The 25,196-nt window shown below is 47.6% G+C and overlaps 1 protein-coding gene and 1 long non-coding RNA gene across 4 annotated transcripts in view; one reads left to right on the plus strand and one right to left on the minus strand.

The window, feature by feature from the left end:
* The window catches only part of LOC132535795 (uncharacterized), a 96,197-nt gene extending 79,988 nt beyond the window's left edge, over positions 1–16,209 (plus strand). For both annotated transcript variants that reach the window (XR_009547505.1, XR_009547504.1), the window contains one exon: positions 15,492–16,209. This is a non-coding gene — a long non-coding RNA (uncharacterized LOC132535795). The remainder of the gene's footprint in view (positions 1–15,491) is intronic.
* Positions 1–25,196, minus strand: part of NHS (NHS actin remodeling regulator) — a 284,885-nt gene that overhangs the window by 79,179 nt on the left and 180,510 nt on the right. The window lies entirely within an intron of this gene.

The following is a 25,196-nucleotide window of genomic DNA, read 5'->3' on the forward strand; positions in this document are numbered from 1 at the left end:
CCAGTCCAGCCCCTGCTGGAGCCCCAGGACCCTGCCCAGGAACCCCCTAACATACCTCCCACCCCTAGGCCCTCCTGAAAGGAAGGCACTTGTCAGAGCAGAAGCCGAGGAAGGAACTCACAACTGCAAACTTAACTTAGCTGCCTGACCCCAGATGTCAAGGTCAGTCATCATGGCCTCTCTCCTCCTCACTTCGGTTCCGTGAGAGGACTCCCTTCCTCTGAATAGCACACTTCTTGTGCCCCTCATAGTTGGGGCCGCAGCTCAAGGCCCCCTTCATCAGGCCGGCTCCCCCTTTGTCTTCCCCCACAGATACCTGCATTCCCAGGCATGCAGCAGGAGAGCATACTTGCGTCTGCTCGCTTGCTTCTCAGGACAGGCCTTTCTTTGCTCCCCAGCCCCCCCTCAGAGTCCCAGGAGCTGAAAGCTGATCTGCCCAAGTCTGCAGGCAGCGCAGGGGGGAGGAGGGTGCAGGAGGGCGACCTCATGTGAGGAAGGTGGCAGATTCCCACACAACATCTGCAGGGCCTCCGGGACTCCCCCTGCAGGGCGAGATGGTCTCACCCAAGTGCTGGGCCAGCTGCTGATCCTGCAGCCTCCCTGGCTTCCCCTGGCTGGCAAATCAGGAGTCCAGGGGCCTGGGGTGCACCCAGACTCCAGAGGGGGGCTGGGCCCTCCACCCACCAGTTCCAGCCCCAGGGGAGTGTGCCATGTAGGGGACCTTGCTGAGCAGGCTGGCTCTGCCAAGCACACCAGAACAGGGCGTTGGCGGTGCGGGCATCATCTGGGAGCTGGCCAGCAAGGTCTGCCCTCTTAGGCCCCACCAGCTGGAGGAGCTGTGCCAAAATGCCATGAAGCTGTGGCAACCATGAGTGAGCTGTCAGAGTCAGGAACCAGGCGAGCCCTGAGACCCGTGCAGCCACCGCACTGGCCATTGTGCCAACCACCTAGCCCGCCGTGGGAAGGACTGAGCCCCATCCCACCACTCTGAGGTCGCCCCACTCATTCTTCTCACAGGTGGGGCAAGTCCAGGTCTCAGCAGGCCTGCACTCGCTCCCGCACACACATGCATGTACGCATGTGCACACACATGCATGTGCGCCTGTGCTTTCAGCCGTGCTGTCCAGAGGGCACGCAGACACCCAGCAGGAGGCTCCCTGCATCTGCTTTTTCCCTTGACCCCCCCCACTGGATGCCCACAGATGGCATGGGCAACCCCTGACTCCTCCAACAAGAGTTGGGGGGCATGAGGAGTGTGGGGGTCCTGGGGGAGCACCCCAGAGAGGGTACGTCCATGGGGCGATGGGGGGAGTCTGGCTGGGACTCACAGCGGCCCAGACTAAGCTCAGGCCTCTGAGCATCTGTCAGGTCAGCAACCTCCAAGAAGGGGCCAGCCACTGCCTGGGCCCCCGATTGAGGTGCTCCTGCCTACCTCCCTGCAAGTGGAGACCCCAGGAAGTTGGTGAGGAGACAGATAGATGAAGACAGAAGAGAGAGAAAGTGAAGGCCCTGGGTTTTATGGGGTTCGGGGGGACTGTGCCAGCAGTTGTGGTGGGCCTGGGCAGAGGAGCCAAGGCAAAGACTGTTTTCAAATCCCACTTCCAGCCTGGTCTCCAATAGCAATCAGTGAGGAAAGATCTCTCCTGAAAGGAAGGGAATTATCCCATTGTTTTATTTTCTATGGGAAGTCATAGGCGTTTGCAAACGGTCAGTCTCCTTCTCGACCCTGTTTCTTTCCCTTTCATTGACCCCAAACTGAAAAGGGAAAATATTTGCACTTGGTGTTTAAAAACCACAGTGAAATTAGTATTTGTTGTTCATGGCAAAGGCACTATTTAGCTGCCTAGAATCAAACCAGATGTCAGAGGTGGGAGAAGGGCCCACACGCATCCTTTCACCTTAGCGGGACAGGGAAGGGGAGTCCAGCCTGCAGTGTCCATGGCATCTTGGGGTTACCTCTAGGTGAGGTGGCCCCGTTAGTGATTATTCTAGAACCCAGCATCTCTGGGAGTGCCAGTGCTCGATGCCTCTTGGCTTCCAGAGTTTCTTTTGTGGACATTAAACCAGCAGCACACTCCCCACAGGTGGCCAAGAGACCAAGGCAAGAAGCAGAGAAGGTTGGAGACAACAGAAAAGAAAGCCCCATAAAATGAGGTCAGCGGAACTTGCTAAAACACAAAATCCATGAGGGGTGGTGAAGAGAAAGACATTCTAGAAGGAAAAAGAATGTATTTTTTCTTTTTCTTTCTGTGGCCTTCCAAAAGAGCATGAGCAGTAGATTCTTATTCAGTCTTGTTTCTTTTGAGCACACCACCCACCACAACTCCCAGCCGATATTAGGCAACACAAAACAAATCCAAATAAGCAACTTCCTCTGAGGCCCATGGTTTCCTGAATCCAGAGGCAAGTCCTCTCTCCACCAGGACCCTCTTCACCCACTCAGCAAAGTAAGCCTTCATCTTGGTGAGCTGGCCTTGGAAAGTCTGCCTCCCCACAGGAAGCTTATGATCTAATGTTCATAACCACAACCAAAGGAACAGGAAGCATTTCTCTACGATGCCTCACTTAATCCTTGTAATACCCTGTGCACTAACTTTGCTTATTCCCAATGTCCAGGTAAGGGAACTAAGGCTCAGAGTTAAAGGAAGTTGAGCTAGTTTGAGTCTGTTTTAATCACTGGTGAAGTCTGGATGCCTAGACCAGTGCTTGTCACACAGTAGGTGCTCAGCAAATATGTACAGAATGAAGACAGCAGGTAAGGCGCAGGGAATGGATTCTGGAGACACTGGAGCAGAGCTCTGTTGTATTGTTAGGATCTATGCAAACAAGAGAGAGAAAAAGGTCCATCAAGAATAAAACCAGGAGAACAGAAACAAATGCACCTCTAAGGAAATGAAAACTAGTTCACAAAAATTGCAAAAGTGGGCAGGAAGGAGTAGTTGAGAGATGATGGTCTGACTCTGGCTTTGCTGACAACAGGGGTTGTGAAGTGAGGCCAAGTCCTTCACTCTTCTGATCTGTGAAACGGGGCTAAGAATGTTACCTAGCAGGGTCCCATGGTAGAGACTGTTCATTTCCTGCTGAGCCTTCCACTACGCCTTTGCTTTCAAACTGATAAAACGAAACAAAACAACACCCCTCTGTCTTTTAAAGTTGGACTCACTGTCACAGAACCAAAAGGCTACATGGCTAGGTCTCCTTGGTAGCTGGGGTGGCTATCTAATCAATGAGATCAAAGCGATCGTGCTGTGAAACTCCAAGAAAGTCTGACGAAGATAAGGACATTTGCTCCTTGTTTATCCTCCTGCTTGGGCCAAAAGTCAGATGGCTGGGGCTCTGGTAGCCATCTTGAACTGGGAAGATGAGGGACACCATCCAATATGACGGATATGGAAGTCAAAAGGAATTTTGGTCAATACACAACCAACACTATTGAGAAGCCAGGTCTGTTGGTGAATGGCATCAAGAGGTTGTGGGAGTAGATAGCAAAATGGTTATGCAAAGAGACTCTCATGACTGAGGCTCTAAGGTGCCAGGTTCAATGCCCCACACAACCATAAGCCAGAACTGAGAAGTGCTCTGATAAAAAACAAACACCAACAAAACCACCACCAATAAAACTACTAATCCAAAGGCTAAGACACATGAGCATGAAGGTTGGAAAGTCTACATTTCATATATTTCAATTGCCACCAGGGTTTGCGCTGAGGCTCTGTGCTGGTACCATGAATCTACCACTCCTAGCGGCCATCCCCCTTTTTTCCTTTCTATTTTGTTTTGATAGGACAGAGAGAAATTGAGAGGGGCAGGGGGAACAGAGGGAGAGAGAGAGAGAAAGAGAGAGAGAGAGAGAGAGAGAGAGAGGGCTACAGATCTGCTTCCTTGTAGGTGAGCAGCGGGGCCTTGAACCAGGGTCCTTCTGCATAGTAACATGTGTGCTCAACCAGGTGGCCACCCCCCTTAATTGTAGTCTAAGTTGGGTCACATCTTCCTTTGTGGAAAATCCATGGCAACTTTAGCACCCCACAGATCATCCCTTTTCCCAATGAGACAGGCCTTGACACTTCAGGACCCACCGATTTTCTCAGTGAGCTGTGAGAATCTGCATGGTACACTAGCCTTCGGGAGACTCGACTACAACTGCAGGTCTTTTGCGCTTAAATCTGTGCTTCTCAGTGTTGACAGATAGTGTGGTTTGTCCCTAAGCTCGATCGATAACTGCTTCCTGAGCGAGCTCCAAAAGGCAGCCGGTGAGCTGGAGTGAGGGGTTTCCCTTCCACAAAGGACCAACTGAATGGAAATGACCAAGGACCCACTCAGGGAGACCACAGACTCTCTGGCCTCACACTGGACCCACTGAATCAAAGCCTGGGAATGTGGGGCCTGGAAATCTGCATTTCGGCAGCTCCATTGACTCTGATGTGTAGCCAGTCAGGTTTGAGATTGTTCTCAAACGTCCCTCTCCTCCCACTATCTCTTGGACTTAGTTACTTAGAAGCAGCATCTAAATGGGGGTTCTGGTTCAGGGGATGTGCATAGGGCATGCTCTTTGCAGATGGGGGGGTGGAGGACGCAAGGTGGGGCAGGGACCAAATAAAGTGTCCACAGGTGGGCACGGCGCAGCGCCCGGCAGAGCAAAGTTCTTGGGGGGAAAAGCAGCCAATACACTAGGAGCCAGAGGAGGGGTGCACTCACTAGTTAGCTGAGGAGATAACAGGCAGACACCCACAGAAATCCTAGTGTCTCCACTCCCCGTGTTGACTTAGCTTGAGATGCCTTCCCATAGAAGGGCCTGAGGAGGCTTTAATCTAGAGAAAGCTTTTCAGAATTGGGTCTGGTCTTTTCACTAAGCAGAATCATAGCAGACTAGCAGTGCATGTGTGCGTGTGTGCGTGCGTGCGTGCTTGCGTGCGAGTGTGTGTGTGCAGAGTCCTCCCAAGGTCAGTGTCAAGAATTCCAGCCTGGGAGCTGGGCGGTAGCGCAGCGGGTTAAACACACGTGGTGCAAAGCTCAAGGACGGGCCTACGGATCCCGGTTTGAGCCCCCAGCTCCCCACCTGTAGGGGCGTCGCTTCACAGGCAGTGAAGCAGGTCTGCAGGTGTCTTTCTCTCCCCCTCTCTGTCTTCCCCTCCTCTCTCCATTTGTCTCTGTCCTATCCAACAACGACGACTTCAAGAACAACAATAATAACTACAACAATAAAACAACAAGAGCAACAAAAGGGAATAAACAAATAAATAAATAAATATTTTAAAAAATAATTCCAGCCTAAAGATAAAATCCTGAAGAAAAGTTGTATTTACAATATATCACCCAAAGATGATTCGAACTTAAGCTACAAGTGAAATTTGCTTTTTTTTTTTTTTTTGACCAGAGCACTGTTCAACTCTGGGTTATGATTATGCTGGGGGGACTTTGGAGCCTCAGGCGTGAGAGTCTTTTTGCATAACCATTATGCTATCTACCCCCACTAAAAGTGCACTGAAAGTTGGTTGTTTTTTGTTTTTTTGTTTTTTTTTTGCCTTCAGGGTTATTGCTGGGGTTCGGTGCCTGCACTATGAATCCACTGCTCCTGGAGACTGGTTTTTTTTCCCTTTGTTGTCTTTGTTTTTTTATCGTTGTTGTGGTTATGATGATTGCTGTCACTGATATCATTGTTGTTGGGTAGGACAGAGAGAAATGGAGAGAGGAGAGGAATAGAGAGGGGGAGAGAAAGACAGGAAAAAAAAAAAAAGCAAGAATTCCAGCCATATTCATTCATGCTTCAGGAGAAGTGACTCAGGGAATCCGGCTGTGTGGTGCTCCCTCCTCACTCTTCTCTCCCTCAACAAATCAAAACACAGGCCACTGAACTTCCTTTTTGGCTTATTCTCAATGATGGATAAGTAGGTCAGATCTCTTTGGAAGGGGGCCAGGAGTTAATTTTGCATTTGCTACTGACCTGCTGGAGTCCTCTGGCATTTCAGGAAAAAGTTGGGTGGAGAGCCTTTTTCTTTGGGTTTGCCTAAATTGCCAACCCCCTAGAGCAAATCTGTAGTCCAGGCCACTGTGATTTAGGGCTATTGCTACTTGTCAATGGACCACTGCCCAAGCCTGCTCGTTTCCCATCTGCTGGATTCCTGTACATATATGCACATGTGTGGAGAATTAAAGATCCAGCATGGCTGGCTGGAGCTGTCCTGCCCCACAGCTGTTCTAGTCCCCACTAGGCCTGCTGCCAGCCTCTTCTGAAGCAGTCCAGACCACATGGTCAAGAGACGGGGGACATCCAAGGTAAAGCGCACCCCTGTCCGAGAGTTGCTTTTCATCAGGAAATCAGTCACATAGCGCTTGTGTAGCACTCCAGCTTCCCATGATCCCAACAGTTACTCAATCTCTATTATCCTCAGGAAGTGCCGCCATCTTGGTTTCTTATGTCAGAGCAAAGAGACCCAGGGAAGGAAGCAGAGAAGGGAGAGAGGAGTAAGGAACATTGAAGAAAGTGAACAGCATGCTTTCTCTTTGTGGTTCACTCAAATCCCAGAGGAAGCTCAGTGCTCCCAGCCAAAGTCTGGAGCTAGAAAGTCTTTGAAAACAAACAGAAAACAAATAGGAGACAGCCAGGCCTGACTTGACAGTCTCTCCAGAAGTTAGTCTGTGGCAATGCCTTCACTTAATTTGTGCCAATCCCCCTTTCCCTCTCACCCCAGATGCCACCATTTGTTTTGTTTTGCGACATTTAGTTGTTGTTTCTCCTCTTCCTTCACACACTGAGAAATATCTGCAGACGAGTTGGCAAGGCAATCTGGCTGACCATAAGAACTGAAGTTGCAATCCTTAAGTGGGTGCCACCTTACTCTCGCGGCTAAATCTGAAAGCACCACGAAATGGGAGTGTCCTCACGTGGACGATATATCCTAGTGATCAAATCAGTAGTCTGTGCATTTGGCAGATAACAACTGTGCACGTACCGTGTATCAGGCACTGCTCGAAGTGCTTTGTGAAATGATTCTATGAGGCAGGTCTCCGCATCATCACCCCCACTGTAAAGCCCAGGAATCCAGCCAGAAGGGCGAAAGAGCATGTGCGAGGCAAGGGTAAATCAGAGCTTCCAGCCACTATGCAGGTTACCCTGGTGATAGCAGGCAATGAGCTCATTCTCCTGCCTCGGGAAGCCCACCTTCACTGTCCCCCACCACTCCCATGACCCCAAGCCAACTGGTAGTGAGGCAAGACCAGGATGAGAATCCCAGGTCCCCACATCAGACAGCTGTCACCACTCTGCTGAGTACCCCAGGAGGACAGTCCATGCTCAGATGCAGCTGTGTGTGTGAGGCCATGGGTGATGACAGATCTCGTTGACAGTGGAACAGAAAACTGTCCCCTGGCCTCTCTACCTAGTCTGACTTCCCACTCCTGACTCCACAAACTGGGATGTGAGAACTATTAACTTCTAGCAAGTCTGGGAACCCTGACCCTGGGTTCTGGAACCTTCCGCTTGACAAAGGCTCCTGTTATGGGGCAAGAACAACTACCTGATCACCACAGGAAGTGTAAAGGCACAGCCATGCAAACAAAGACTTTTGTAGAGAAGGGATCAGGGTCTGCTGAGGCCCAAGCAGAGCCTCCAACTTTCCAGTTTGCATTTTATTGCTCTCAAGGGCTAAGCAACCTCCTCTTCCTCTCTTCGGCATACCTGCCCATTGAAAACGTTTCACTCCAACACACCTTACTTTGACTGTTCCACAGCGCCAAAGTGGAAACACTGGTTATGGCTTAAGAGCGAGCCTACCCCAGAGGATGTGTATTTTCATGGCAATTGGTGGCCTCGCACTGGAATGGAGGACTGAATGGTATCAGCCAAAAGGTGGAAGAGAATTAGGCTGTGGAAGAAGAGGAGATATCACTGGGCTTCCTATAACTTTACAACTAACTGATGCTTCAGGTAAGACAGCTTGCGCATTCTAGGAAAAGCAGAAGTACATTTTTACCCAGAAAGTATAAAGAATGCCAAGATGGTGTTAAGAGCAAGACCATTCCAAGACAGAGTGAGAAGGCACTTTGCAAGGCCAGCAATGGTTGGCTCCACATTCAGATTTTACTTTGTCCCCCCTGTCTTGTGGTGATTCTAGCACTTTTTTAGTATGATTGCTGAGGCAAAAAACTTGCATTCCCCGAACCCGAATGAATTCAAGATGGCGGCACAATTGCTATATTAGTTATGTAATTGTTAACTCTTAAGAGTCGAGTGCACTGGCTGAAAATCATTTTGTGCTAGGCCAGTACCAAGTGGCCGTGGCTCCCCTGACACTCTACAGAGGAGACAGAAAACCTGGGGCCTCCAGTTCAAAACAGATCCCAGCAAAACCTCAGTCTTCCCAAGTCACTTAGCATGAAATCCTTTCAAGTAGGATGGTGCTAGCCTCCACCGAGCTCCTGGTGGATGTGAATTAAGTTTACTTAGCTTGGCTGCCTTAGATAAGGAAATTCCAGAAGCTTCCCAGCTCAAAATTGATTTATTTGAAATGACATCATGCACTCAGATGCAGGATTCCTGAACAAACCCAACAGGAGGAGAATGGATGTGATGGAATGATAAAACCAGCTAAAAGCTTAAGCAGTCAACTTGAGGGAGGCAGCACATCAGAAGGAGATGAAAGCCATTTTCTCATTTGATAAGTCATTGCCAAGAATCAAACACTTGATCAGCCACAACACTTACAGTAATGGACCCAGATGGTTAGACCTGCGTGCCAGTATTCATTTTGAGAGGACCAGTAAGAGATCCCCCCCCACCCACCACCAGTGGATATAGTCACCACCAGTGACTTTGCATTATCCTGAATTTCAAATGGTTTGGAGGTGATGCAAAACGAATTCCCCATGTTTCAAGGGGAAGAGCCAAAGGAGGTCTTGAAACACGGGGAATTCGTTTTGCCGCCTTGCCTTTGAGTTCTAAGATGCTGACCTCAGTGCTGCTTCTTTAATCTGAATACCTTTGACCTGGAATTGCAAGGCGTTACTTCTCTGCCAGAGGAGCACACCTGAGGAGGAAGCATGCCAATAAACGGAACTAGGTAGGCTAACGGCCTTCTCTTTCTGACACAGATGTGTTGTTCATCTCTAAGGATACTGCAAACATTCTAGTACTTGGTCTAAATAAACACAGCAAGCTGGCCTAAGTTTCCTTCGGTTCTGTCCCATTTAAAGTTCCTGTCCTGACCAATCAGAGAGAGGCGCATTCCAGGGCTGGCTGGGCAGCAGTAGATTTCAAGGCTGCCATCAGTCACAACGTGAACTTAAGTCTCCATCCACAAAAACATCAAATGAGAACGTGCTCAAGACCAAACAAAGGAAACTGGCCATTTGCTAACTCTAGCTCCAGAGTACTTTCAAAGACCCCACACATTCTAAAATATCCATGCCACCCAATGAGGAAGCCCACCAGAGTGATATTGTTCTAGAAAGATAATGAATCTGAGTAAGTTTTCCAAGCTAGGCCTCAAAGAATGGGATGGATAAGAAAAGTAGAGGATAATGTTCAGGTTTCTCCATCCAAAATGATCACAATCAGTCCTGTGGAGCTAGCTACTGAGAGCTTGAATTGTGGAACTATGAATGAGGAACTGGATTTTAATGAGGAACTGGATTTTTAATTGGAATTAACTTGAATACTGCTACTGCATTCAGTTACTAGGAAAGTTTAAGTATGTTTGCAAGATTCTGAGTAAGTGAATCGAACTTTCCAGGCCTGGGGGAGGGGGGATTTTCTGACTTCTAAATCCAGATCAAGTATGTCTTGATAAAAATTTAGAATTTGAGCAGGGACGCTTTATGAGCGGTGAAGCAGGTCTGCAGGTGTCTTTCTCCTTCTCTACCTCCCCCACCTCAATTTCTCTCTGTCCTATCAAATAAAATAGGGAATAAAGGGGGGGATAATGGCACTAGGAGCAGTGGATTCGAAGTGCCAGTGATGAGCCCTGCGATAACCCTGGGAGCAAAACAAACAAACAAACAAACGAAAATAGCATTTGAATTGAGACATAGTAGAGATAAAAATGCAGTTCGAGGGCGAGCAAGACAGCTTAATTGTTATACAAAAAGATTTACATGCTTGAGGATCTGAGGTCCCAGACTCAGTCCCCAATACCACCATAAACCAGGGCTGAGCAGGGTCCTGGTCTCTCTCTGTATCTTTCTTTCTATCTTTCTCTATGATAAATAAGTAAATAAATAAATACAGTAATTTAAAAAAATGCAGTGTATGTTCTGAAGGTTTAGAAAAAAATTTCAGTAAGAAAAAATACCTGGTGGGAGCTAGGCAGTGATGCACGGGGGGGGGGGGGGGGGGGTTAAGTGCTCATTGAAAAATTGAAAAGACTCCTGCCTGAGGCTCTGAGGTCACAGGTTCAATCCCCAGCACCACAAGAAGCCAGAGCTAAGCAGGGCTCCAGTCTCTCTGCATCTTTCTCTTTGTATCTTGCTCATTAAGATAAAATTTAAAAAAATGAAGCAGCTGGGGGGATGGCTTAACTGGTAGAGCTTTGGACCTACATGTGCAAGGTTCAATCCCTAGCACTGCATGTACTAGAGTGATAGACTAGTCCCCCCCCCCTTTTCTTCTGTCTCATGTGAATCTCTCTCTCTCATAGTAAATATAATAAATTAAAGAAAGAAAAATGCTAAAATTAACATCATTAATATTTTTGAAGGGATGATTAAATTTGTGTGTTGATTCTGTATATCCAAATAGTTTATAAACATTAGGCTGAGTGAAATACATCATCGTAATTAATTTTCCTATTTTGATGTTCTTCAATGGCTACAAAAATTTTAGATTACATAAGTGGCTTGCATCATATTTCTAATGGGCATCGTTGGCATAGAATGAATGAAATCAAAACATTTCAAATTGAGATCTTACAAGTAAGACTTGTATTGAGAAGAAAATATGAGATTTTAATCAGCTAAGAAGTGAATTTACTCATGGTGGCTTGGAGTATATTATCTGTCTGCCAATGGGGGGCCAACTTGGGGTGCTGGTTGCTGGACTGCCTCACTGAAACCAGTTGGGTACTCTAGAGCAAGGACTCCCTTATTTTTGTCAACAGACTAAGGGGTCCCTGAGATCGTCTTAGAGAATTCCCAAGTTCACAAGGGAGATGGCATCTCACGTCTCTCCCACTCTCATTCTCCCTCGGTGATGTCTGATACCACCCCAGCTAGGAGAGTTGAAACCAGCCATCTCCTGTTAGACCAGATTGCTACTCCAGAGACCTGCAGACATAAAAAGAAAAGAAAGGCATTCAACTCACTAACATTTGTGTGTCTTGAAAGAAGTAATTTGTTCCTCAAAATATGTTATTTGTAAACATGCAACATGTAGAGTATAGAGTACATACTAATTGTGGTTCATTTTGAAGTACCTTTCCAAGTACAACTTTTTTCACTTCTCAGCTTAAATTTCTAATCTGATAAGTGTTACCGTAAGTCTTGTCAACTAAAGATCTCTGAGAAGTCTTAATCATTTGCATGAATGTCAAAGGGTTCTCAGATGCAGAATTTTGAGAATCATTTTTTTTCTAGAAGATCTTGGTAGCAGGTACTGCAGAGTCTAAGATTAGAAACAGCCAAGGCGGGGGGGGGGGTTGTCGGGTGGAAACGCAGCAGGTTAAGTGCACATGGGGCGAACTGCAAGGACTGGCATAAGGACCCCAGTTCGAGCCCCCAGATCCCCACCTGCAGGGGTGGGGGGTCACTTCACGAGCTGTGAAGCAGGTCTGCAGGTGTCTATCTTTCTCTTCCCCTCTCTGTCTTCCCCTGCTCTCTCCATTTCTCTCTGTCCTATCCAACAACGACATCAATAACCACAACAAGGATAAAACAACAAAGGAAACAAAAGGAAAAAAATAGCCTCCAGGAGCAGTGGATTTGTGGTGCAGGCAGCAAGCCCCAGCAATAACCCCGGAGGAAAGAGAAAAAAACAAAAACCAAGAGTCAATTTCTAGTTGACGGGATCGATGAGTCTTGATACGTTCATGCCACAGAATATTATACAGCAACAAACACAAACAAGTCACCATGCAACGTAGCTGGAGCTCACAGAGTGACTCCTGAGTGAAAATAATCAGACGCAGAGTGTATGATTCCACTTTTAGAAAGCTGGACAGCAGGCAACTGGATTTCTCTCTGGTGTCAGAAATCAAGACACTGACTGCCTTTGGGGAGGAAGAAGAGTCTGTGTGGGATTCCCATTTTTTCAATAATTCATAACTGTATGATGTGGGAAGTTGTCTGGATGTGTATTTGACATCAATCACAAAGTTAAATAAATCAAATGTTAAGTGTAGTTTTTTCACTGTGTTTCACCATGCACAGAAGACTGAATTTGTCCCAGTTGGACTTATGGCTTCTACCTTTTTCATCAGTCCTCCTGAAGGATAAGTAAAAAGTAGAGGACTTAATGTGAGGGCGGGAGCTTTGAGAGTGAGGTGTTGGGTTTGGATAAAGCAGTGACCTTCTCTCTCCCCCCCTCAGGGTTATCACTGGGTCTTGGTGTCAGTACTACAAATCCACTGCTCCTAGAGGCCATTTCTCATTTTTCTTGGGTAGGATAGAAATTGAGAGAGGAGGAGGAGATATAGAAAGAGAGACAGAGAGACACCTGCAGGCCTGCTTTACAGCTTGTGAAGCAACCCCCCTGCCAGTGGGGAGCTGGGGCTCAAACCGGGATCCTTGTGCGGGTTCCATGCATCGTAACAATTTGCGCTTAACCCGGTGCACTACCACATGAGCCCCTATCGTGAACTTCTGTCAGCTGCCTGGCTGCCTTTATTTCCCTGGAGTATACACCACAGCTCAATCCTGCCACTTCTCAGTGTGCCACCCTGTTTGCTTCTGCCCCAGGGCTAGTGGCCTATCTGACTCTGAAAGCAGTTGAGTTTGAGGTCTACCACTGAAATAATGATTCCAGAAATAACTTGGAGCCATTGTGCACAAACAAGGGAGAGGAACACAGATGGAGGGATGGATCCGGGCTAGGTGACAGATTCCTGAGGAGACCTTCTGAGGATAAGAGGCAGGATCTGTGAGGAGAGCCCTGCTGCCTGGGGGTGTGAAAGTGACCTCACTGGCAGGCTCTAAGACAATTCTTCAGCAAGAAATTACTTTTGCAACCCATATCTCTTCCAACATCTGTTTTTCCTGTCAGTCAGAACTCAAGGTTGCCTCTAGCTGTTCACACAGGTCTATGACAGAGACTGTGAAGACTTTTCAGAAGACCCACCACCTCAGCCCCTGCCTTAATCAAAAGTAAACTACACTTCCTAGCTTCCCTTCACTCCTAACACACACACACACACACACACACACACACACACACACACACACACACACACGAAAAGGAAGGATCCCAAGCTTCCCCCTCGGGCCTGCCTCCACTAACCACAAGGGAAGCTGGGAAATGGAATCTGGTCCCATGCCCAGGAAGAGGAGAACATGAATAGTGGTGGGCAGTGACAGCTTCTTTCTTCTTCTTCTTGTCTGAAGAACCAATACCATCAGCCAGAGGGCAGAAAAGAGGCTACTGAGAAGCCCCTCTTTGCCCTGGCATTAGAACTCATGTCACCTCTTTTCCCATGCACTCAGCTTGCAGTTCTGCTGTTCCAGATTTCTAGACCTCTCAATCCTTCAAGATTCCAGAGCCCTAAAGGCCAGTGGGACACAATTCCCATCGTACCTCACAGTTCCAAGGACCTTAGTCCTTGGCCCTGCTGGCCTGACCACCACAGCTGAGTGGTACCACAACACTTTTCTGGTTACAGTGTGTTTACTTGTTACACCCCAGCAGCCGGGGCCTATCAACCTAGGCCTGGCTCTGGGATACAATGGCTGTCACTTCAAGTGTGCACATGTGCTGGCTCTAGAACACGATTCTCTTCCAACATCCTTTGCTGTAGACGGTGGCAGTACACCAGCACGACCAAAGATAGCTGCAAGACTGTCATCAACGGACAGACCAATTTTCTCCCTGAAGGCAGTCAGAAATGTTTCCCCAGCAGGCAGGGCTCAGAAGTACATGCTGGTGTCAGGTGATCTTTAATGGGGATGGACACTTGTGCACTGGAACCTGCTGGCCCTGAGGCTTTGAAGGCAAAGAGGAGACTTTCCGTGTGTCTCTAAGACTTCAAAATCTCTCCTGCTCTCAGAAAACGGGGGGGGGGGGGCTGGATTCAGCCTGTGAACTCAGACTCATACTTCCTCAGGAGTCTCAGGAATTATGATGCGCTCAGGCAGATAGTCAAGGTTCAACACAGAAATAAAGCAGGACGTGCGCGCATGTGCGTGCCTGCGTGCCTGCGTGCGTGCGTGCGTGCGTGTGTGTGTGTGTGTGTGTGTGTTTAATTGAAGCTGAGCAGCCACAGCCCCTCCAGTCTCCACTGGGCCTTGCACTAAAGAACAAAAGCTATTTTCATTCAGGGACTAGTGGCTATTATGCCAGCTCCCACTGCCAGCTCTGGAAGAGGCTATTCGCTTCACCCTGAGGGCCATGGCAGCTTAAAATCACAGCAAATGAAAGATCGAGGCAACCCACCTCTTTGCGGATGAGGACTAGGAGGCCTAGACCACAGGGATACAGAAGGGCAGGGCTGTGACACAAACCTAGGCACAAGCTGGCCTTGGGGGGCTTTGAGCTGCAGAAAAGGAATGAAGAACGAAGGAAGCAACAAGACCCTGTGATGGGAAGTGTGTGGGGGGGGAAGCTCTGAGGAGAAAAGCCTCTGGAGAGAAGCAAAACGGAGAACAGGAGAGGTTTATGAACAGTTTTAAGCTGAGGAGAGAAATGAACTGATGTACTGGAGGGAAAGCACTGGTTTCTCTGGAGAAATCGCTCTAGCCCAGGTTCCACATTGTCCCTCATTCACATAATCACTGAGTCAGCAACCTGTATATGTCAGGCAGTGGGCATGCTGGAGACTCAACAGAGTCAATCCAAGAGCTAGGCTTTATCAGACCGTAGGAGCAGAAGTCTGATGGAGGTACCTGTGCAGTGAGCAGGTCAAGGAAGTCTCTACCGAGAGAAAACAAATGGAAGTGAAAGCCTGAAGTCAGGGGTGATTCTTACAGGTTTCTGCGGCCTCCCCACCCTCCTCTGGGGAAGCAGCTTCTTGAAATCATCAGCTTTCACGTCATGAAACTGTCCAGGGTTGCCCCAGATAAAAGGCTGCCTCAAAGCAGAAAATCACAGTAACCATGTGGCTTAATTGGACATGGTGATCAAAGAGCCACATGGCTCATTGGTTACGCATTTTCACAGCCTACTGTTCAACACGAGCAATGTGCTCTGAGTGTCCCAGGCCCCCTTGAAACTTGTCAAGTGTGTGTGAGGACAGCATTGATTCTCTGCTACAGCCATAAGAATATTAGTTAGGGTAGGCTAACTCGTGTAACAAACAACCCACAAATCTCACTGGACTTTCACAACAAAGTTCAATTTCTCCTTTATGTCACAGGCAAGGCAGCTCTGTTCCATGCTATCACTCGGGGTACCAGGCTTCAGTCTTGTGTCCACATCATTTGAAGGACTTGAGGCCACCCACTGGATTCTCTGCACCCAGCGAACAGGCAAAGGAAGAGGAAGAGAATGTGAGGCACCAAAAGGGAAGGCTTTAAGGCCAGCACCAACTAAAAGAGGATTCCCTTACTTCGGCTTACATCATGCATTGGCCATAACTCAGTCACAATGCTTCATAGTACCCTTGGAGTCACATGGCTACAAAGAATGCTGGGAAATGTAGTCCAACTACATTTGTGTGTCCAGGAAGAAAAGAAAATGGTGGGCACCTGACACTGTCTCCGTCACAAGAACACTTAGCAATGAGGTAAAACACAGAGTGGGTCAGTGCAGTGGCCAGTGGTAGTGTGTAAACCAATTCACCAGACAGAAATAACAAAAGCAAGAGCTAAGTCATAAGTAACCTGATTTTTTTTTCACTTGAAAAATTCATCCTGCTTATTGAGCCAAAGCATTTTCTCTTTTAGATGACAATCAGATACAGTTATTAATGAATGGAAATTAGTTTTCCACCTAACACACAGGATGAATCTCTGAAAATAGTCGAGTACATAAGATCAGTAGAAGAAAGGAATCCATGGTCATATTCTCCAGAGCATACCTGGCTCTGTATCTAATCACTTACTCAAGGGGTATTTATTAAATATGTCAAGCCAAATTTAAGTCGGCACATTACACGTCTATATTCCAAGGTGAACACGTGGGAAGCCATAAATTGTCTTCTTGCCTATGGAAATATCCCCAGCAAGAATAAACGCTCTTAAATATTCATGGTTCTCTGAAGATATTTATTTGTACTTAGAGAAATAAAAGGTTGTTTTTTTTTTCTTTTCAGAGAGCCTTGCAATTTTCTGATGGAAGTTGCTCTCTAAGCACAGAGCATTATTTGATTTGTCTGCACACACAGGGATGGGATGAGGTGAAAGTCTAGGGAAGTTGGGGAAGAAGCCAAGAATGAATGATGTGGATTTGGCTGCAACTGTGTCCAAGATTTTTTGTACTGGTGGCACTGGGCAAACTTCAAAAGTGATCATGATTAAACATACTGAGAACTTATGTATCATCAAACCCTAATCTAAGCAAAAAAAAAAAAAAAATACCCAGAGGGTCCCAAGGGCAAAAAATGTGTCAGCACTACCCTGTCACCAATTCCAAAGCCAGACCACCCTCGGGATGGTTATTTGGATACAGAATGAAATAACTGACAAAAACCAGTCAAAGGGCTGAGCCTCCAATGCGTCAGCAGAGTGAGATGGCAAAAGTTCACGCTGCCTGGTAACACGGAGGCCTGCACACATTTTTCACATTATGGAACAGACGGAAGCAGTAATTCCTGCCCTAGCTGAAGGATGCCTTGCACCCAACAGCAGCAGATAATAAGCTCATTTGGGGAGAAATTTGCCATTTTCATCCAAGAGCTCAGTGAACTGCTGCTGAACCATTCAGACAATTGTGGCCAGCTTCTTCCCAGAGGGAGAGAGGGGCTGCACCTGCTTCCAGCCCCCCAAAGGAGATGGAGTCCTTTCAGTTCCCCAACTCAGCCCTCAAATTGAGCATCACAGTAAGCCATGCTTCCCCCTCCCAAAATTCTACGGGGGAATCACTTGGCTGCCCTGGCTTCCCCCTATAAATACGTAATGTTGAGTGTGTCCAAGCTTTTGCACGAAACTCAGATAGCTAGGTAGAGGGCTAGGAGGCACACACCTCATCTTAATTTGCTCCAGATCTTTTTTTTTTTTAACTTTTCAAGCTTCAAATTGGTCTCTGGGTGGGGGTGTCATTTGATAGGAAACCTGGAGGAAGGGGGAAATGTATTTAACTATTTGGAAAATGTACTGTTTTTCTGAGAAAAACATTTCCCACCTATCTGATCCCTAAAACTTCAAATCTGTTCTCAACTGGAAGGGAAAAAAAAAAGCCATGAGCACATGAGCATGTGCCATCCCAGTGCTGCTATGGACATTGGAACATTCTGGTTATAAAATATATTTTCTTTAAAAAAAAAAAACAGTGGGGGAGTGGGTTAAGCACACATGGTGCAAAGCGCAAGGACCGGCACAAGGATCCCGGTTCGAGCCCCTGGCTCCCCACCTGCAGGGAGTCGCTTCACAGGCAGTGAAGCAGGTCTGCAGGTGTCTATCTTTCTCTCACCCTCTCTGTCTTCCCCTCCTCTCTCCATTTCTCTCTGTCCTGTCCAACAACAATGACAATAATAATAACTACAACAATAAAACAACAAGGGCAACAAAAGAGAAAATAAATAAATATAAATTAAAAACTGTAAATCACTAATAAAAATATTAAAAAAAAATAAAACAACAACAGTGGCTCAGAGTGACAGACAGCTTAGCAACACAGAGCACCTACGAGCTCCTGAGTTTTGAGCTTGGACATCACACCAGAGAAAGAGAGAGAAGGAAAAAAATTGCAGGGGTGAGGAGAAGGAGGAACGTGTGTGGAGCAGGCCGAGTGAGGGGAACTCAGCTGCAAGGACAGGACAGGACAGGAAGGGAAGTCATGGTGCTAATGGGGTTGTCTTTAAGCAAGATTAGGGCTCTTGAGAAGACTAGCAGATCCCACACGATGCAAAGGGCCAGAAAGCAGCGCTGCAGACTCTTTGGAAGCTAGTCTGGGTTAACACAAGACAATGAGCGATAACGGCCTGGCTGTTCGCCTAGGGCTGGGCTTGGCTGCTAGCAGACCACGCACAGGATGAAGAAGGGCGGGAGTGGGGTGGTGGTGGTGGTGGTAGTGGTGGTGGTGGTGGTTGTGGTGGTGGTGTGTGTGTCTGTGTGTCTGTGTTTTGTTCTGGGATATACTGAGTTCATTTCCCAACATGCAGTAGCACTACTGGAACGTCGGCTGTTGCCACTTGCTCCAGAGAACTGTGGGACTGGCACACTGTGAGAGCCATCGGTGACTCGGACAGCCTAGCAGGACAAGGAGAAGCAGTTCAAAGTCAGAGTCCTGCCCTGGGAAGAATGGACCCACCGCGGATGAAAAGAACAGACAAATTCTGCAGGGTCGGACTTACCAGAGTGTTTGCTGGGACACGTGGGCCCCCCCAGCCCAGCCCCCTCCCACCCCCACTCCCAGCCACAGGAGCTCAGGTTTCAAAAGCCAGCTCTGAGCCTGACCCTGGGGCTTGGGGCTGTCTGTGGTTTCAGATCGGGTTGAGCTTCAAGCAAAGGCAAATCCTTGCTTCTGTGCTCTGAACCTACCTCAGCGGCTATGGCTGAGCCCTGGAACCACCCCCACCCCAGTCTGCTGACCATGTGGGGAGCCTCAAAGTCTTTGAGTTGTGATTATTTGTTCTGTCGACAGCCTTGAAAAAATGAGGGCCTCTGCTCCTAGTTTTCACTCATTCCCTCTCTCCACCTCCCTCCCTCTCTCTTCCCTCCACCCCCCATTAACTTTTCAACAAGGCAGACATTTTTCACACCCCCACCCTGCCCCAATGGATACTAACTGATACCAGACATCTCTTTTAATCTCATAAGAACAAATGCAACAGTATGTTCCCACTCCCACCCCACCCTCCATCCCGCAAAGACAGTGTCTGGGAGTGAACCTGAAGGCTTGCTATTAGATGGACCACGGAGTCATGATTTAGTCCCATGTCTTAGGACTCCAAAGCCTCTCAAGACTCGGCCCGTTCTTCTCGCCTATCCATGGCAGCCCCATGGGTCACAATGTCCACGCCGGACACCATGGCAAGTGCAAGGGCTCAAAACACTCAGACACCATATAGGAGTTTCCGGGGGGGGGGGGGGAATCTCCGGTGCTGTGATGGCTCCCCTCTTTCTCCCCCTTCTTCCCCCTATATGATGAAATTAAAAGGGTAAAAAAGCTAGATAAATCTGCATATCAGATGTCAAGCTCAGGGGAAAAAAAACTAGTATAGTCATGGGCTCTTTGGAATAGAACTAAAATAGGCCTACTAACTATCTACAAAATGGAGACCCCCCCCAGCTCTTCATATGAACTTTTCCAGCCTTTAGGTTCATGATGAGTCAACAATGTCTATGGCTTTATATGTGAACTCTTTTTTCAGCCACCAGGTTCCAGATGCTACCATGATGCCAACCTGACTTCCCTGGACAGACGACCCCACCAATATGTCCTAGAGCTCCGCTTCCTCAGAGCCCTGCTCCACTAGGGAAAGAGAGAGACAGCTGGGAGTATGGATCCACCTGCCAACGCCCATGTTCAGCGGGGAAGCAATTCCAGAAGCCAGACCTTCAACCTTCCGCATCCCGTAATGACCCTGGGTCCACACTCCCAGGGGGATAAAGGATAGGAAAGCTATCAGGGGAGGGGAGAGGATACGGAGTTCTGGTGGTGGGAATTGTGTGGAGTTGTCCCCCTCTTATCCTATGTTTTTTGTCAGTGTTCCTTTTTTATAACTAAAAATTAAAAAAAAAAAAAGAAAGAAAGAAAAGGAGAGGAAAAGAAAAAAAAAAAAGAAGCTAACCTTAGAATAGTGAGATGACATATGCACAAGGCCCTGACATGGCCAAAATAAATAAATGGCCCCAAACATTGTGTTGAACACAAAGAAAGTAGAAGGAATGATCCCTTATTCAAAACATTGTGCCAAGCAGACCAAGTAGAAAGTCTAAAGGAAATGAAGCCAGTGCCTCAAATTATATAATTCTGGGGGAGTTATTACTTCTAGACAAAGTGACTCTTTGGACCTTGAACTGGGAATCTGGAAGCACTGGATCACTTCAGTAGACAGGGGTGGTGAGATCTCACCCTTATCTGTCTTCAGTACCAGTGCTTTTTTTTGGGGGTGGGTGGGAGGGGAGTGCCAGGGAGCAAGCTCAGGGTCTTTCTACATGTGAACCATGTATTTTAACCCTGAGCTACCTCCTGAGCGACATACTCATGGCAACCAAGTGACCTGCCAGACTGTGTGCAAAGGGAGCCAAGGGAGAAATCACTTCCGGCTACGGACAGTAGGGCTGCCTGGGGGGTGAGCGGGCAGCAGAGGGCAGTATACAGAGTGTGGGAAACAACAGCCCAGATATTTGTGTCTCTGAGACTCCAAGGGGTCTCTGAGACACAGTGGAGAACAGTACCACCCTCTGCGACAAGGTCACGGGGACTGATCTTCCTGTCTGTTGAATGAGCACAGGAATCCCCTTCCTCCTGGGATGAAATGTGTAGGATGTGTTTTGCCTGGCATCTGGCACAGAAAAATCTAACTCGGTGAAATTGAGGTCGGTGGGGCTGGAGCAACCAAAAGGAACAGAGGAAGACTGCAGAAGGCTCGTCCAAGGGAGAGCCACCAGAACCAGGCAGACGTAGAAGCACAGGGCACAGAGCATCCAAGGTGGCTCTGAAACCCAGGTCTGGGAAGCAGGAGCACAGAAGGGTGACTGACAGAGCCAGGAGAGGGCGAGGAAAGGCCAGGTGTCTAGCACACAGTGCTCAAGAACACCAGAGGCCATGCTTGTGTCTCTCTCAACAAGACTCAAGACAAACAAACAACCATCTTTCTGTGTTAATAAAAACTCACCTGGGAATCAGGTGGTAGTGCAGCAGGTTAAGCACATGTGGTTGCTTCACAGGCGGTGAAGCAGGTCTGCAGGTGTCTGTCTTTCTCTCCCCCTCTCTGTCTTCGCCTCCTCTCTCCATTTCTCCCTGTCCTATCCTACAACGACGACATCAATAACAGCAACAATAATAACTACAACAATAAAGAACAACAAGGGTAACAAAAGGGAATACATAAATAAATAGACAAAATATTAAAAAAAAAAACCAATACCCCAAAGTTGCAGGGAGAGTCCTTTGGCTTGAATCACTATTTGTTGCAGTTAGGTGATGTTGGGCTCTCTGGGGAAAATTATAGGGTCTGTTTGAGATGCTTGATAACCAGATAGTGGGGAAGGGTGGTCCTAGAAGAGAAGGCTAGTGAGTGTTCTTGACCAGTTGTGTACATGTGCTTTCCCTGAAGTTAGATCCTAGTTTACCTGGGATGCGAGAGTCCAAATGACAACTAGAATGGTCATGGCTGGCTTGTGGCGGTTCTTTGGTTGTGGCTGCCTCCCAGTGAGCACACAGACCTAGCTGCGTAGACTGGCTTCCAAGACTTTTTTGCCTTTTGGTCCCAGAAAGACACATGCTATGTGTTCAAAGGGAAACAGAGCAGTGCTCCCTGTTGGTAGAACACTAGATCTGAACTGAGCCACTGGATAAAAGGCCTCGCTAACATCTTCTAGCCACCCGGGTCTCAATCAGGGGGGCTTTGGCACGCTGACTAAAATCCCTGGAAGTGTGAGGACTCTGTCCTGCTGTCTCCCTTGAATTCTCGAATGGTTGCAAATCCAATTTAGAACTAACTTTGCAAAGCCAGTGCTACTTACTACCTTAGTATTATGATGACAGAGGCAGGCTCTGACATAAAAAGAAAGCCTTTTAAATATGTCTTTGCCTTTGAAAGTTGTTCTCTCTTGGTTTTTCTTATGCATTTTTTTTAAACCAGAGCCCTACTCAGCTCTGGCTTATGGTGATGCTCAGGACTGAACTTGGGACCTCAGAGCCTCAGGCATGGAAGTTTTTTGCAGAACCATTATGCTGTCTCTCCAGGAACTGTATGTATGTTTTTGTAGAACCAGACGCTGTCTCATGCAGGACTTTACCACCTCCAGATTTTTTATTCAGAGAGAGAGAGAGAGAGAGAGAGAGAGACCAGTTCCAGAGTTTCTTCAGTGTTGATCCCTGTGGCGTGATACTCCAATATGGTACTGGGGTTTGAACGTGGGAAGCATGCATGGCAAGGCATGTATGTGGCCCCTCTGGTGTCTTTATAAACTACGTCATCACATGCTACCATTTAGGAGCCAAAGGCTAACCACCCCAGGCTGTCTAAGCTTTAGGGCCCACTTGACATGAGTCCCACTGCCCCGCTCACTGCAGGCGGCACTGGTGAACAGCAGGAGTGGTGGCTCCAAAGGCCAAGAAGAGAAACAGAGCAGGGAAGCATCCAAGGACCAGGGCTGCTCCCCCCGCACTGTGCCCACCCACCTCCCTCCTGTAAATGGAAGTCTGGAATGAGTTCTTAAATCTGACAATGGACCTGATGACAGGATATGGTGAGGGATCAAATCACTAAGCCAAACTTGGGGTCTGTTTCACCTCCGCCACTCAGCATTCTGCTTTTATCTCCCCTATTTGTTTCATGATAACTTTCAAAGGAATGGGCTGATTCAGATCAAATGTGGGGCATGGTGGAAGGGTCTCAAGATACATCTTAAGCTCAATTTGTAGCCTTGCCAGTCATCCAGAAACAAAACAGTAGCCCGGAAAGGTTTCTAAATGGGCATATCTGCCACAATCTTGGCCAGACTTTACTGAAGTTCAGCCCCGGGGAGTGCTTACAGATCTATGCGATCCCAAGGAATGAGGCTTGCAGATTGCTGGCCCAAGGAGTGATCTCAATTCACCACATACCAGACTTCTCAGAGCCTGTTCAGAGGGAAGTGTTACCTCTGTCCAGACAAGGGGGTGGGAAAAAGCATTAAGAAGGGGAATTCCATGACTGGCTACAACCCAAGAGTGATTCATGAGAGAACCAGTTCAAAGGATGGTGAATCCAACCCAATAGAACCAAGCAAAGCTCTGGTAGCTAAATCTCTCCAGTTACAACAAAATCTTGAAGAAGTAATGCTGCCACAAGTTGACACAGCCACAGTAGGACAACAGAGGAGACACTGTCCAGACTCACATATCGGCATTAAGTCTTTATTTACCATGGTGGCACCAAAGAAGGACTGGGGCTGTTAATCCCCCATATCTACATCAGACTCCTGTCCCAAACTATCCAAGATAAGCAACACACAATTCTTGTTTCAGCATCCTTTTAAATGGAAACAAAGGGTGAGATAACACGTTTCTGTTAATCAGATTTGTTTTGGTTCATTTTGTATTGATCAATTCTGGGCAACCAATGCTTGGGTGATATTCCTATAATGATTTGTTTTATATTTGTTCTCTCTCCTTGCCCTGTATTTACAGACTGAGGTGTGATTCAGTTAGAAGCAATGAGCTCCCTGTGCATGATAGCTACCAGAGAAGGCCCTTCCCGCTGGGCAGTCATCTTTCAGTCCCTCTTGGGTAGAAGCCACAGTCTCCATGGGACCACGATGATTTCACTGTGTCTTGAATAAGGAAAGTCAATCGAATATAACAAGCCAGCAACAACTCAGAACGAATTGAAAGAGAGAGAGGTCTTCATGCACAAGTGTAAGGCCAGGATCATGTGCTGGTGGATTTTTAACTGCCTCCTGCAACAAGCACCTCAAGAATCTCCCATCTAAAACCAAACCCAAGGCTGCTACACCTTTCCTACCAAGCCCTACTGCTATCAGAAGCATCCTTAGGCCTTCTCTGTCTTCTACAGCCAACAGCCAGTTGCCAGGGATCCCACTTCTCAACGTTTCTCAACTCTACCTACTCCTTTCCTTCCGTTACCTCGGCCACTGCCATAGCTAATGGTGCCCCTAAATCTGTGAACTCTGGCCTTCTCACCAGTTTCCTTGACGCTGGTCCCTCTGCCATCTCTCCCCAGATCGAATCCCACTGTGATTTCCATGCTGAAACAAACTTTTGGCTCCCTACAATTTCATCATCTCTTGGACTCTCCACCACAGCCACCCCTCTTCCACTCCTGGGGTATCACATGTGAAATACCTCTCTCTCTCTCTCTCTCTCTCTCTCGTTTCATACACTGTGGCTTGACCTGTTCAGAGTGCTGATGAAATTCAAGTTCTCCTTCAAGACTGAGGCCAAATATCACTTTCTCTTTCAAACTTGTCCAGACACCCATGTCAAAGTAATGATTTCCTCTTCTAGCCTCCACAGGCCTGGATAAACTCCTCCTTTGCAGTGCTGGCCTGAGTTTTTCCAGAAGAAGGTAATTATTTGTTTGCAGATCCGTCACCCTCAGTGTCTAATTCAATCTGGTATAAAATCAATCACCAATGAGGTGGGCTCCGAGCCTCCTCACTGACATGGTTTCATCTTCTGGAGGCCTGGCATGGCCATGATGTTCAAGGGTGATATTCGAAATAAGTGTGGCATGAACATTGACCAATATAATGGACCCTGGCCTGGATTTGAGCATCTCAGTGCCAGATCAACCTTGATCTTGGCCATAGCTCCATGGTCAAGGTTTCAGTGAAAGGTGTTTCATATCTGATTCAGTCTTTACAAACTGCTCAGATTTCAAGCCGGTTAATTCACTGAGAACCTGAGGCTTTGGGTACGGTTTTTAAGTCCCTCAGGATCTCAAAAACTGCCCTGAGTGTGGACAGCAGGTTCAAAATTGTTGCGATCATTGAGCATTTTAAGAGAGACTAAAGCAAGAAGCTAACCGTGAGAGTGCTTTCTTATGACAAGGACTTCAACAAACGCACATGCACACGCCAGTCTTTCTATTGTCTCTGCATTCCCAGTATAGCCACGCAAAGCAGGATTTCCTTTTATGCCCCCCTTCTCTGGAAAGCCGGGCCCCGGGAGTAAAAGATATCTTAATGTTCTCTCTCGGGGCTGCGGAGATTCTGAAACACAGACTGGTTGGATGCTGCAATACCGGCCTTTCTTCTACACCCTCCATCCGCCTCCGATCCTTCCT

Source organism: Erinaceus europaeus, chromosome X, assembly GCF_950295315.1.
Source record: "Erinaceus europaeus chromosome X, mEriEur2.1, whole genome shotgun sequence".
NCBI classification, from domain to species: domain Eukaryota; kingdom Metazoa; phylum Chordata; class Mammalia; order Eulipotyphla; family Erinaceidae; genus Erinaceus; species Erinaceus europaeus.